The sequence below is a fragment of the Lynx rufus genome, unplaced genomic scaffold (assembly GCF_022079265.1).
Source record: "Lynx rufus isolate CCGP_SWC_20201006 ecotype Redwood Valley unplaced genomic scaffold, mLynRuf1.p SCAF_15, whole genome shotgun sequence".
In the NCBI taxonomy this organism is placed as follows: domain Eukaryota; kingdom Metazoa; phylum Chordata; class Mammalia; order Carnivora; family Felidae; genus Lynx; species Lynx rufus.
The window spans coordinates 62,544,094-62,558,607 of NW_025814829.1; the positions used below are offsets into that span (position 1 = coordinate 62,544,094).

The 14,514-nt window shown below is 48.8% G+C and overlaps 1 long non-coding RNA gene across 2 annotated transcripts; it reads right to left on the reverse strand.

Moving 5' to 3' along the window:
* Window positions 1-1,664: 1,664 nt before the first annotated feature.
* Window positions 1,665-14,460, reverse strand: LOC124510489 (uncharacterized). 2 transcript variants are annotated; one of them, XR_006961707.1, is made up of 3 exons: window positions 14,422-14,460; window positions 11,475-11,668; window positions 1,665-2,547 (listed from the first exon to the last, which is right to left on the reverse strand). It is a non-coding gene; the product is annotated as an uncharacterized LOC124510489 (long non-coding RNA). The 2 variants fall into 2 exon arrangements; XR_006961706.1 differs by lacking the exon at window positions 1,665-2,547 and adding an exon at window positions 6,246-6,286.
* Between the last annotated feature and the right edge of the window lie 54 nt (window positions 14,461-14,514).

The window sequence follows — 14,514 nt, forward strand, 5'->3', positions numbered from 1 at the left end:
CAGAGACGAGGGGGACGGGACCCCACACGTACCTCTGACCCAGGTCTTCTGACCCAAACTAAGAGACCAGGGGGATGGGACCCCACACGTACATCCGACCCAGGTCTCTGACCCAAAGTACCAGGATACGCCACGGCAAATTGATTAATTCCTAGACTTAGCAAAACTCCAGACATCATCACGTAACACAAAAATCCACGGTCAGCAGGTGGCAGCGGGTTCACTGTGTGGCCCAGCCACCAGGGGTCCCCGATTCCGCGTCCGGGCGGCACACAGACGGCCTCCTCGCAGTCTCTGCGACGGGCCTGACCCCAGAGGAGGCGAAAGCACAAACTCCGATGTACCGATGTACCGAGAAGGGAAGGCAGCTGCCTGGGGGCCGGCTGTGTCGCAGGAGCTCAGAGAGCCCCCGACCCCTGTCCCAGAAGCCTCGGGGACTCTCCCACTCCCCGGGTTATGCTCCAGGAGACAGGAGCTCAGCCCTGTGGGTAGGCCTCCCGCCTCGGGCATCTCATAGACATCTTAAACTTGTAATTTCGAACTACAGTTCCCCTTCTCCCCCATCCCCTCCGTCCCCCAAACTCACTGGCCCCTCTTCACCTCCTTTATCTCTGCTCCTCTCGCCCCAGGGACTTGGCACGTGCCGCATGCCGCATCCCGCCCTCCGTGCGCTCAGCGACTTCCCAAGCCCTCTCCTCCCGCACTGGGAGCCCCACCGCTCCTGGGGGCTCAGGGCCCCACCCCAGGGAGGACCCCTCAGCCGCTGGCCACGCCGCCTCTCCACTGTGCCCTCCTGGCCGTGTGGACCCAGCTTCTGGGGCACACTTGCTGCTGTCGTGGCCGTGCACGCGCAGGGTGACCCCCTCATCAGTGTCTGCAGACCCCCCCCCCCCGTGTCTCCTGGGACCCTCAGCGGCGACACAACCTGGCACCGACCTGACCAGCCAAGGAGCTCGGTTTTGTCTCTTTGTTTTCACCGACGCACTTATTTATTGAGGTCTAACCTGCAGACACGGTGACTCAATATTTGTGTATATTGTGAAACGATCAGCACAAGAAAGTCTGGCTAACAACCACCACCGTGCAGTCACTGAAAACACTTCTTCCCGTGATGATGAGGAAGAAGCCCCAAGAGCTCGCGGGGACGGAGCGGTGGCAAGAAGAACCTGAAAACTGCGGCAGCAGGAGGCTGTCGGTCCTGCGTTCATTCCTGGGCCCGCTTCCGCCTTACTGTGACCGAGGGACAAGGTTTGCGAGAAATGTGGCTTCAGGCACAGGGCCGGCAGGCAGAGGACTTGATAAACCGGTTCCTACCTTTGGTCTACTCTCCCTGCCCGCCTTCCTGCTTCCAGAAGGCAGGCTGGAGGAGGCCCCATGCTGCCGGGCGAGGGGAGAACACCGGGACACACAGGGACAGCTGGGCGCCGGGGAGATGTGCACATTCCGTTCCTTCTCATCCCTGGGACTACGCGGCGTTTCAAGGGCGTGGTGATTTTTGGGGCATCCGGGTGGCTCAGTCGGTTGAGCGTCCGACTTCAGCTCAGGTCATGAGGTCGTGGGTAGTGGGTTCGAGCCCCGCATCAGGCTCTGTGCTGACAGCTCGGAGCCTGGAGCCCGCTTCGGATTCTGTGTCTCCCACTCTCTCTGCCCCTCCCCTGGTCACACTCTGTGTCTCTCTCTCTCTCTCTCAAAAATAAATAAACGTTAAAAACAATTTTTCTAACGAAAGGACTTGGTGATTTTTGAGATTCTGTATGAAAATGATGTGAGATTTAATTTTTCCAAGTCCTTGTGGTCCATTCTATCCAGAGGGCGTGAAATACCAACACTGCAGGTACAATACTCAGAAATTACATTATCACAGTTTTTGGCCCAGCACAGGGGATGAGACCGGTTCAGACACGGGCCCCGGTGGCTTCTAAGACGGAGAGTCTGGAGACTTGATTCCGGGCCTTGCTGTTACTTTGAAGAGCCACATCAGATCAGATCGACGTGTTCAAGTGCACCGCCTGTGAAAACCCTGCAGTCGGTCACAGACGACTTGCGCAGCGATGGCTCCGGGGCAGAGTGGTGTAGACAGAGGCGCCTGGGCCCGTGAGCAGACTGGGGGGAGGGCATGGGGTCTCGGGGCTGGGGACAGAGGGTGCCTCCCCTGCGCCACTGCTGGGCCCCCAGGCACTCAGGGCCACCAGGCAAAGAGAAGGACCCGAGCTGTATCTCCGATACTCGAGACGAACCCGTTATCCGCAAATGACACCATTTTTTTTTTACCATGACCGAAACAAGTCATGTGGGACACACCTTTCTAGGTCGCCTGGACACCTGGTTGAGAAACTCAGAAATTACTGGATCACTTTCCTGGATGAGAAGGTGCACTGGTTTCCCAGCGTGTGCCTCCCCGTCACCAACCCCGACCTGGCTTCGGTTCAGCCTGTCTGTGCTTCTAACACCACGGCCGTGTTGCCGAAAACCTGTGCGCAGTTAGGTCTTTGTAAACAGTCCCACGTTGGAAAGGCACCGAGGGAGCTTCAAATACCGAAACGACGGCTACAAAGATGGGAAAATGCTTAGAGTCGGTGTTAGGAGGAAAGAGTCACAATCAAACCTGTGTGCGCACTATGGATAAAGGTTTCAAATAACATAGATGTACACTTGATAAAATTCTGGAATAGAATTTCCCAAAATTGATAATACATTAGGGTGATGGAATATGGGTAATTTTTTTATTTTTTTAATGTTTATTTTATTTTTGAGAAAGAGACCAAGTGTGAGTGGGGGAAGGACAGAGAGAGAAGGAGAGACAGAATCCGAAGCAGGTTCCTGGCTCTGCGCTGTCATCACAGAGCCTGACGTGGGGCTCGAACTCACGAACCAGGAGATCGTGACCTGAGCTCAAGTCGGACGTTCAACTAACTGAGTCACCCAGGCGCCCTGGGTAATCTATTTCTCATTCTACTTCCCAAACTTTCTGGATTGATGTTTTTAAAACTAAAAATATGAATTAAAAGAATTCTGAGTGCGTGGCTGGCTCAGTTGTTAGAACATGCGATTCTTGATCTCGGGGTCATGAGTTTGAACCCCGCGTTGGGTATAGAGATTACTTGAATAAATAAACAGACAGAAAGAGAGAAAGAAAGAGAATTCTGCAATAAATCTTATGTTAAAAGTTGAACATTTATTCCACTGTGCTGTTATTCTGAATCTTTCCACAATGAACTTCTTTTAAGTTGAGGCAAATCTGTATTGCAAAGGGTTTAAAAACAATATTTCTCATTACAATAATATTTAAATGTAACAAATAGAATAACCCTGAAGTCACTCAAAATTAACAGGTGAAGGAGAAAAACAGAAGATTTCTCTGTAAGCAACTCCCCAGGCAGTTCACGTGCGCAGGACGGGCTCTGGCCCACCTCTGTGCAGGTTCTGTCCCAGGACCCGTGCAACCTCCCCTGCGCCTCTGTCCAAATGGGAAAGCGTTGGTATTTTGGCCAACAGCACACACACCCCTTCCTTGAGCCCCTGGGGCGGGCGGAAACTACCTCAGAGACGCACCCTGGATCTACACACTCACACACACCCCCACCCACACACGCACACACACACACACACCACACACGCACACTCTCACATACATGTTCACAGCCACACTCACACACACTCGGTGTCAAACCCTTCAGAGCCTCAGGGAGGTTTCCCTGGCCTTTTGGTTTGCTAAGCACAACTCTAAAGGCCAAAACAAAACAAAACAAAACGGTAAGCATCGCCATGCTCTGCAAATACAAAATTGCCGCACATAGGGGCGTCTGGGTGGCTTCGTCGGTGAAGCAACTGACTCTTGACTTCGGCTCAGGTCATGATCTCACAGTTCGTGAGTTCGAGCCCCACGTCGGGCTCTGTGGCGGCGGTACAGAGCCCGCTTGGGAGTCTCTCTCTCTCCCTCCCTCTGCCCCCTGCCCCATCCACGTGATCACATGCTCTCTCTCAAAATAAATAAACTTTTAAAAATAAATAAATAAATAGAAAGGAAAAGTCTCTTCTTTCTCATCCTGAAATGCCCTTGTCCACTGGTGAGAAATCAACGTGCCCTGGGACAAAAGCCCTCACTACCCGGGGACGTCGCTGACCACACCCTTGTAAAGTGACGAGGTTCCATTCTGGCCCTGCTGGACGTTACAACAAAGGAGCCAAAGTCACTCAGTCTTGCCATCAACGGATGGCGTCTGCTTTTATCTTCCACGCACCTAACAGCCTCTGCTATAAACTCAGGCATGAAATTGAAACTTCTGGAAATAACCTCAAAATGAGATGCAATAACCCCGGAGCAGGGGCTCCCGACCAGCGACACCACAATGAGCCCACTCACGAGTGCTCCCCGCCAGTGCGGCCACGGACGTCCGTCCGGTCCGGGCCACCAGGCTTGGTCAGGACTTCCAGGACCTTCCAGCATGGAAACGGGTGACTCGGTGAAGGTCGATGATCAACCTGAGATTGGCAAAACAGACATCGACTTCCTGGGACTGAGGGAGCGGACTGAACTGAGGTGAAGGTTCTGTCTTAAGCAGGTATGTGAGGAAAAACGCTCCTTCCACCCTCGTCTCTAACCATCAGCTTAACCTGCTTTCATAAACAGCAATGGAACGTTCCGTAAGCGATCCACTAGGCCCACATCCCACCTTAGAATCCAGCAGGAAGAAAACCTGTGATGAAAATGACAAAGTTGAACGAAAGTTACAAAGCTTAATTTCCAGTAATGGCCTTGTTTAACGAGCAGTTTACAAAATTCCTGCAGATTTAACGATCCTCGCTTGTGAGCCAATGGCAGTCAGCTCTGGGGAAAGTCTCCTGGAACCCACGCTTATAGAACATCCGCTTTACAGGTAATAGAGAATTTCCCTGCAGGTCAGGAACTTGACAACCTGCAGCGTCTCAGACAGAGGACGCCTCTACAGTCAAACCACAGGGGACCACATGGAAGGGTCCTTGTTCCTTAGCTCAGGAGACGAGCTGATCAAGGTGATGAAATAATTCTGACACATAAAAGTAAATGACAGCGAGGGGCGCCTGGGTGGCTCAGTCGGTTAAGCGTCCGACTTCGGCTCAGGTCATGATCTTGCAGTTTGTGAGTTTGAGCCCCACGTCGGGCTCTGTGCTGTCAGCTCAGAGCCTGGAGCCTGCTTCCGATTCTGTGTCTCCCTCTCTCTCTCTCTCTCTCTCTCCGCCTCTCCCCTACTCTATCTCTCTCTCAAAAATAAATAAGCATTGGGGCGCCTGGGTGGTGCAGTCGGTTAAGCATCCGACTTCAGCCAGGTCACGATCTCACGGTCCGTGAGTTCGAGCCCCGCGTCAGGCTCTGGGCTGATGGCTCAGAGCCTGGAGCCTGTTTCCGATTCTGTGTCTCCCTCTCTCTCTGCCCCTCCCCCGTTCATGCTCTGTCTCTCTCTGTCCCAAAAATAAATAAACGTTGAAAAAAAATAAAAAATAAATAAATAAATAAATAAGCATCAAAAACAAAAGGAAAAATTCTTTCTTAAAAAAAAAAAAAAAAAAGCAAATGACCGCGACAGAGGATTTACAAGTTAACTCTGAGAGCAGATCCGCCCTGGTTTTATGAGCGTGCAACAAGGATGCCTCTGTACAGACAGCCCCTGACTGGAACGGCTCCGCTTCCTAGTTTCCGACTCTTGAGATGGAAGCCAGGCACTACACGCCCGGTAGAAACCACACTTCGAGTGGTAAATTTTGACCCTTTCCTGGGCTAGCGATCTGTGACATTCTCCGGCGAGGCTGGGCAGAGGTCCCCGCTCCCTGCCAGCCGGCGGTCAAGGGGTTAGCACCGCACGCCCACGGCCATTTTCTGCCCACAAGACCGTTACACTCTTCAGTACAGTCGTCAATAAATGACACGAGATATTCAACGCTTCACTACAAAATGGGCTTTGTGTTAGATGATTTTGCCCAACTGCAGGCTAATGGGGGTTTCTGAGAAGTTTCGAGGTCGGCAGGTGTATTAACTGTATTTCCGGGTTAACGGTATTTTCAACCGACAAGGGGTTTATCGGACTTGACTCCGTCGTAAGTCAAGAAAGTTGTGTAAACAACCAATGAACATAAACGGCGAACCAGTGAACATAACAAGATATCAGTCGAGTTACACCGAACCAGAAAACTTCAAAACAACCTAAGAGGTCAAATCTGAGTGTCAGGTTGGGGCTGGACTGTAAGGAGAACTGGCTGGCTCACCCTCACCTTTGCACCCGTCCACTTTGCACACCTGTCCACTTTGCACCTGGAGACAAAACAAACAAACAGACAAACAGAACCAAATCACAAAAACCAGGATCGCTCTGTGTGCTCCCAGCCCGCAAAATATGAAACCTCGAACCCTTCCTGCAGGTTACTGACCCCCTACAAAAAAACATGTCTCTCCCTAACTTTTACAAAGTTGATGTCTGAAGATCCGTCTCAGCCTGTGTAAATACTAAAATCATGCAAGAAAACTAATTTTTCTACCCTAAACAGACTGACTGTAAACTCAGTGATTCGGTAATTTCTCCCTTTAAACACCTGTTGCCTTTTTTCCTTGCTCAGCCTGTCTTTCTCAAGCCTGGACTCCCTTACAAACTTCTTTATAAGCCAAGTTGTTTTCTTAAGGTATTTTCATCTCTGAGTCCTTCTGTGACAGTGACTTGCTTATCTGTCCCCATCTTGTGGTCCTACATACCTCTCTCCATACCTGCTTCTAGTCATGGCCGTGTGGCTCCTGTCAAACCAACCTTCTCACAAATAACAACTGTAAACTCTGGGCAAAACATAAAAACAACTAACCAAAGACACTGGAGAGTAACCAGAACAGGCAGATACCGGAAGGAAGTGAGCAACTGGATGGAGGGAAAAGAAGTGGGTGCATTTCCTGGTTTTTATGGCTTTTATCCAGGGGGACGTGCTTGGATTACAGTATACGAGGCAGCTAAAAGTCAGAAAGAAAACCCAAAGTCTTACTCCCGTGAAGCACCAGAACATAGAGTTGAGAGAGACACAGCTCCTGTAAAGCAAAGGGGAAACCCTGGAAAGTGGACAGCCAGAAAGGGAGAGCCCCAGACTGCGTGCATAAATTTTGCGGGAGTCCCTGGCTCGTGCCAGAACCACACTGGAGGAAGCAGCGCTCAAGCCATCCAGCCAAGACTACATGAAGTGAGCAGAAATTTGACCTACAGTTCACAGCACAGAAGACAAAGCTAGCAGTCTGAATGCAACCAAGTTAACTGCCTACCACCAGAAACAAACAAACAAACAAACAAACAAACACAGAACACAACTCTTACAGACACAGAACACAACTCTTCACGAGAACGTACCAGAATTGAGAATCTCGACAACACATCATTCACAATGTTCAGGACACGGTTCTAACCTACTTAATTAACAATTGGGGCGCCTGGGTGGCTCAGTTGGTTAAGCGTCTGACTCTTGACCTTGGCTCAGGTCAAGATCTCACGGTTCACAAGTCTGAGCCCCATGTCAGGCTCTGTTCTGTTCTGACAGCGAGAAGCCTGCTTGGGATTTTCTCCCTCCTTCTCTCTCTGCCCTTCCCCCCACCCACATGCACGCACACACTCTCTCTCTCTCTCTCTCTCTCTCTCTCTCTCTGGAAAATAATAAACTTAAAAAATAAAAAAATAAACTTAAAAAAGTACTTAGAATAATTACAAAGAAACAGGAAGACATTATCTACACTCCAGAAAGAAATAAAATCAATGAAGATCAACCCTGAAATGATTCACATACTATTAGCAGATAAGGGCTATAAAACAATTATCATAACTAAGCTCAAGGACATAAAGGAAAGTATGTTTATAATAAATGAAAAATACCAGCAGGTAACTAGAAACTATAAAAAGAACTAAATAGAAATTCTGGAACTGAAAAGTATATATCTGAAATGTTAAAAACTACTGGATGGGCTTAACAGCAGAATGAAGACGAACTTAAAGACAGATGAATAGATTTCTTCTTTTTTTTTTTTAAAGTTTATTTATTTATTTTGAGAGAGACAGTGAGAGACAGAGCTTGAGCAGGGGAGGGGCAGAGAGAGAGAGGGAGACACATAATCTGAAACAGGCTCCAGGCTCTGAGCCATCAGCACAGAGCCCGATGCGAGGCTTGAACTCACGGACCTCGAGATCGTGACCTGAGCTGAAGTCGGACGCTTAACCGACTGAGCCCCCCAGGCGCCTCAGTAGATTTGTTTTCTACTCTGAAGAGCCAAAGGGGAAAAAAAAAACGATGAAAACATAACAGCTTCAGGAAGCTGCGGGACATTATGAGAAGAGTAAACATACGTGCAATTAGAGTCACAGAGGAGAAGAGAAACAGACAAGACACTTGAAGACATAATGGCCAAGCTTTTCCCCAAATCGCTACCCCATCTAGACAGCAAGCTCAGTGAAACTCAGGAACTCCAGGCTACACATCCTTAGTGGTCCACTCAGCGCCTGGCAAAAGGGCAGATTTGCCCCTTCTACACATTTATGCGTTCAGCACCCAACCTAATTCTTTGTTGAGTGCTTACTGTATGTAAAGCACGATGAAAGGCGCTAGGGGCACAAAGATGCCTCAGGGACAGCCGCTGTGCTCAGTGCAGGGGGAATAGGGCTTTGAAAAAGACAAGAGGGAAGGGGCGCCTGGGTGGCGCAGTCGGTTAAGCGTCCGACTTCAGCCAGGTCACGATCTCGCGGTCCGGGAGTTCGAGCCCCGCGTCAGGCTCTGGGCTGATGGCTCGGAGCCTGGAGCCTGTTTCCGATTCTGTGTCTCCCTCTCTCTCTGCCCCTCCCCCGTTCATGCTCTGTCTCTCTCTGTCCCAAAAATAAATAAACGTTGAAAAAAAAAAAAATTAAAAAAAAAAAAAAAAAGACAAGAGGGAGGAACCCAGCTGCTTCTTGTTGAGGAAGGAGAGGGTTTCATTCTCTCCCAGGCCTTGCATCCTGATTTGCTCGGTTTGCTTACGGTCGTCCCTACTGAAGGGAGAACATAACCCTGTGAGTCCCGAGTGAGAAGAGGTCTCCTATCAGCAGGCGACAGTTCCAGGGGCCTCTCTCCAGATCCCCTTCAAACAGTCCTTTTCTCCCCAAACTTTGTCCGTTTAGGACAAAAGCGGGAGCCTCATCCACACAATTTTCACGAATTCTGCTTGAAGGCGCCTTTCGCTTTTAGGCAGAATTTATATCCTGGGGACATCTCCAGGTGATTAACCGCGACACACGGCGACGCTTGTGTCACATGTGAGGAGAAACGGCTGAACAGGACCGTCTCTCCACCTGGAAAGCGTACACAGTTGCAGAGGTGTGAACGCCCCTCCAGGGCGTAAAGACTAGAAGCTCGACAGGACTCCGTTTGCGTGTATGTCAGAGAGACGGCAAGGCAGAGAGAGTCGCAGAGGCAGACGCAGGGTGAGCGGGACTCTCAGCATTCCCTCCTCTCCGTGAAACGTCGCGTCGCGGCCTGTCCACTTGCAGCCCGTGCTTCTGAGAGGCAGCCGGTCCACAAGTGAACTCAACAACACGCCCCGGCAGACGGGTGCCGCGCTGAGAGGCTCCTTCAAGGTCTCACCGTGGATACAAGGGCACGGTTTGGGGCACAATGCCCAAAACGAGACGCCTGGAACCATGAATTTAGTAAACCCCCTGAAAAGAGCCGCTGGAAATGTCTCATTTCTGTTGCAAAAAAGAATTCACCCACAAAGATACGAGCGGAAATTAGATTTGGCTAGGTTTGCAGGAGCCTCTGCGTCCAGGAAGTGGCATTTATGAGTTTGGTTCTGGATCTGTCACTGGCTCCATAAGTGACTTCAGCCGGTGTTTTAGTCACTGGTGCCTGCGTAGCCACCGGTCGGGGATAATATTCTCTGCCACCCGTTTCTCAGCCATGCCACATGTGTCATATCATGGCGGTTGTCATCCTGAGTTACTCCTGTGCTCCCGGCACTGTGATGCACTCTACTTGCATTCTTTTTTTTTTTTTTTTAACATTTATTTATTATTGAGAGACAGAGAGACACAGAGCATGAGCAGGGGAGGGGCCGAGAGACGGAGAGACGCAGAATCTGAAACAGGCTCCAGGCTCCGAGCTGTCAGCACGGAGCCCGACGCGGGGCTCGAACCCACGAACCGCGAGATCATGACCTGAGCCGAAGTCGGACGCTCAACCGGCTGAGCCACCCGGGCGCCCCTACTTGTGTTATTTCTGATCCTACCAACCCTCCTGAAGGTGGGCACTATTCAACTTATAGATGATGATGCTGAACCTCAGAGAGGTTCAGATTTGGAAAAGTCACGCTAACTAGTACGTAGTAGTGACAGGATTCTACCAGACGCCTCTTGTGATTTTATCTTAGTGTGGTTTTATCCATTACTTGATATATAAAAACACTCTACGTGTGTATATATATATAAAAACACTCTACGTGTGTATATGTATACGTATATGTATATATACATATATACATACATACATGTATATACATATATATACATACATACATGTATATACATATATATATACACATATATATATGGGGGAGGAGAAGGGGAGGAGAAGGAAGACGAAGGAAGCTTAGGAACTACATGCATGGAGTGTAAATCCAGATCAAAGATGAGATACGGCCTAAATCAACCAGAGACTGTAAACAAAGCATAGAAAAAGCTACAAGCTGCGAGGACCACACATAAAACAAAAAGTCAGAGAGTATTTAGATGCCTGGTGCGTCCCCTGAAAATCACTGAAGACTCTTAGTTTTCGCGTTGTATCCATCTGGACCTGGAAAACAAACCAGGAGTCTTACACCCACACCACATGAGACCAGGGCTGTGCGTCCCCCCACATGACGTCTGTACTCGAAGACGATCCGCAGCACTGGAAAAATGGTCGTTGACGAGCACACGGGAGCCCACTGTACCGTCTCTGTATCTGGGCAGGACTAAGATTTCCCATAACCTAAGTTTTAAAAGCGAGAAAGGGGGAAAGAGAAAGCAAAAGAAAAACGGCAGTCCGCCTGGGATGGAAAACAAGCAAGGCCTGAAAACAAAGAAGAAATCCTGATACAGTAAGTGACTCGTGAAGGGGCCTCTTTCCCCCGGCTGGACAACCGTTCTAAGACTTCAAGAGGAGAAAATGCAGGGAGGAGAGAGAAAGGTCCTCCTGTGAAAACCCGAGTGTGTTCTCACGAGACGTGAGGGACTCCAAATGACCAAGAAAAGCCAGCATCTTGGAAGAGACGCCAGAGGGGCCCGATATGGCGGAGCCCGAGCACCTGCACAGGGACCTCGTGAACAAGGGCAGGCGACACCAGACGACTGCTGACAATGAACGTAACAGCATCCCACAGCAGAACTCAAAAACATGCCTAGGATATTGACATACGCATACCAAAGACAGATCTACACTGATGTCCCCGTGAATCGGTCTGCTTAAGCACTCACCAGGACTTCCAAACACTTAATTGATCTTTCTCGAGTTGACCTTATTTGCTGCCATTGGCATGAAGCGGCCAGCTGGGGCTGTGATGGTTATTCTTCCGTTCACGCATAACTTGTAAACTGGTGATTCCCGACGTTTTTCAAGTTACCATGGCTTACTTGATTTTATGAAAATTGTTCCTTTTTTTTTTTTCTCCCTAAAGGAAAAAAAGCTTTATGACATATTTGGTTTTTTTGTTTTTTTTTTTTTTATGAAACTAAACAAAACTAAAAGTCCTGGTAATTCTCTTCAAAAAACTGTCTTTCGGGGTCCGTGGCTAGCTCAGCCAGTGGAGCTGCAATCCTTGATCTTGGGGTTGTGAGTTCGGGCCCCAAGTAGAGATTACTTAAAACTAAAATCTTTAGGGGCGCCTGGGTGGGTCAGTCAGTTAAGCGTCTGACTCTTGATTTTGGCTCAGGTCATGATTTCACGGTTTGTGAGATTGAGCCCCACACTGGTCTCTGTGCTGACACCACAGAGCCTACTTGGGATTCTCTCTCTCCCTCTCTCTCTGTTCCCCCACTCTCATGCACAGCTCTCTCTTTCTCTCTCAAAATAAATAAATAAACATTTTTAAAAAAAGAAGATCCTTAAAAAATTGTTTTTCATGGGATGCCTGGGTGGCTCAGTGAGTTAAACATCTGAGTCTTGATTTTGGTCATGATCTCGTGGTTCATGGGATCGAGCTGTGTATGGGGCTCTGTACTGATAGCACGGAGTCTGCTTAGGATTCTCTCTCTCCTTCTCTCTCTCTCTCTCTGTCCCTCCCCCAGGTGCTCTCTTTCTCTTTCTCTCAAAATAAATAAACATTTTTAAAAATTGTTTTTCTCTTTTTTCAATGTTTATTTATTTTTGAGAGAGACAGAGCGCAAGCAGGAGAGGGGCAGAGAGAGAGGGAGACACAGAATCCGAAACAGGCTCCAGGATCCGAGCTGTCGGCACAGAGCCCGACGCGGGGCTCGAACCCACAAAAGGCAAGATCGTGACCTGAGCCAAAGTCGAATGTTTAACCGACTGAGCCACCCAGGCACCCCCCCAAAACTGTTTTTCATATTAATAGGAGCACAAAAATATCTAGCATTCAATAAGGTTAAACATCCAATGAAAGACTACGAGCCACACAAAGGAATAGGAAAACCTTACCCTTAACAAGGAGAATGATCAATGAGGATAAACCGACCCACAACTGATAGCCCCAGATGTGAGCATTAACAGACAAGGGCATAAAAACAGCCATCACAGTTGTATCATACGTGTTCAAAATTTCAGTGGACGACCTGAAAGCTATTTCTTAAAGACTCTTATCAAATTTCTAGACAATATAGCAATGGAACAGAACAAAGAGCACAAAACTAAACCCATGCATTTTTGGTCTACCAATTTATGACAAAGGACGCAAGGACGTACAATGGAGAAAATACAGTCTCTTCAGTAAATAGCACTGGGAAAACTGAACAGTCACGTGCACAGGAATAAAATCAAACCCCAGTCTCACACTATATACAAAAATCAACTCAAAATCGACTGAAGACTTAAATTTCAGACCTGAAAGCAAAAAAATCCTAGAAGAAAACGTAGGTGGTGAGCTCCCTGACACCGCTCTCGCGATGAGTTTTTGGATTTGACACCAAAAAGCAAAAGCAACAAAGGCAAAAATAAACAAGTGGGACCACATCAAACGAAGAAGCTCCTGTGCTGTTGGCGGGACCTAATTTGGTGCCACCACTGTGGGAAACAGTACAGAGGTGCCTCAAAACATTAAAAATAGAGCTCCCTTATGGGCCAGTAATTTCACTTCTGGGTATACATCCAGGGGAAGGAAGGCAGGCCATCAAAGAGGCGTCTGCAGCCCTGTGATCTTACAGCATTCTTTTTTTTTTTTTTTTAACGTTTATTTATTTTTGAGACAGAGAGAGACAGAGCATGAACAGGGGAGGGGCAGAGAGAGAGGGAGACACAGAATCCGAAACAGGCTCCAGGCTCTGAGCTGTCAACACAGAGCCCGACGCGGGGCTCGAACTCGCGGACCGTGAGATCGTGACCTGAGCTGAAGTCGGACGCTCAACCGACTGAGCCACCCAGGCGCCCCTCTTACAGCATTCTTCACAAGGGTCGAGATATGGAAACAACCTAAGTGTCCATCAGCGAAGGAATGGACAACAACGTGCACACGCACATACGCGTACATACACTGGGATATCATTCTGCCACGAGAAAGGAAACCCTGACACTCGTGACATCGTGGATGGACCCTGATGGCATCACACGAACTGAACTAAGCCAAGGGGAAAAACTACATGGTGTCACTTCCGTGTGCAACCAAACAATACAAGTCAAGCTCACAGAAACAGAGAACGGACGGGCACCTGGGGGGCCCAGGCGGTGAAGCGGTCGACTTCGGCTCAGGTCATGATCTCCCAGCTCCTGAGTTCGAGCCCTGCGCCGGGCTCTGTGCTGACGGCTCGGAGCCTGGAGCCTGCTTCGGATTCTGTCTTCCTCTCTCTCTGCCCCTCCCCTGCTTACACTCTGTCTCTCGGTCTCTCTCTCAAAAATAAATAAACATTTAAAAAATTAAAAAAAAGAAAAAAGAAACAGAAAAGAGACAAGTGGTTGCCACAGCGGGGGAGGGGACAATAGAGAGGTTGTTAAAAGGGCACAAACTTTCAGCTAGAAGATGAATAAGGACTCAGGATCTAATGCACAACATGGGGACTACAGCTGATAATACTGTGTCACATAACTGAAATTTGCTAAGAGAGAGAGAACTCAAATGTTCTCACACACATACGCACAAACACACACAAGATAAATATGGGAGGTGATGGGTGTGTTAATTAACTGGATGGGAGAAACTCTTTCACAATGTACACATGTATCAAATCATCACAGTGTATCCTTTAAACGTCTTACCATTTTAGGGCGCCTGGATGGCTCAGTTAGTTGAGCGTTGACTCTCGGTTTCGGCTCAGCTCGTGATCCCAAGGTTGTGGGTTCGAGTTCCGA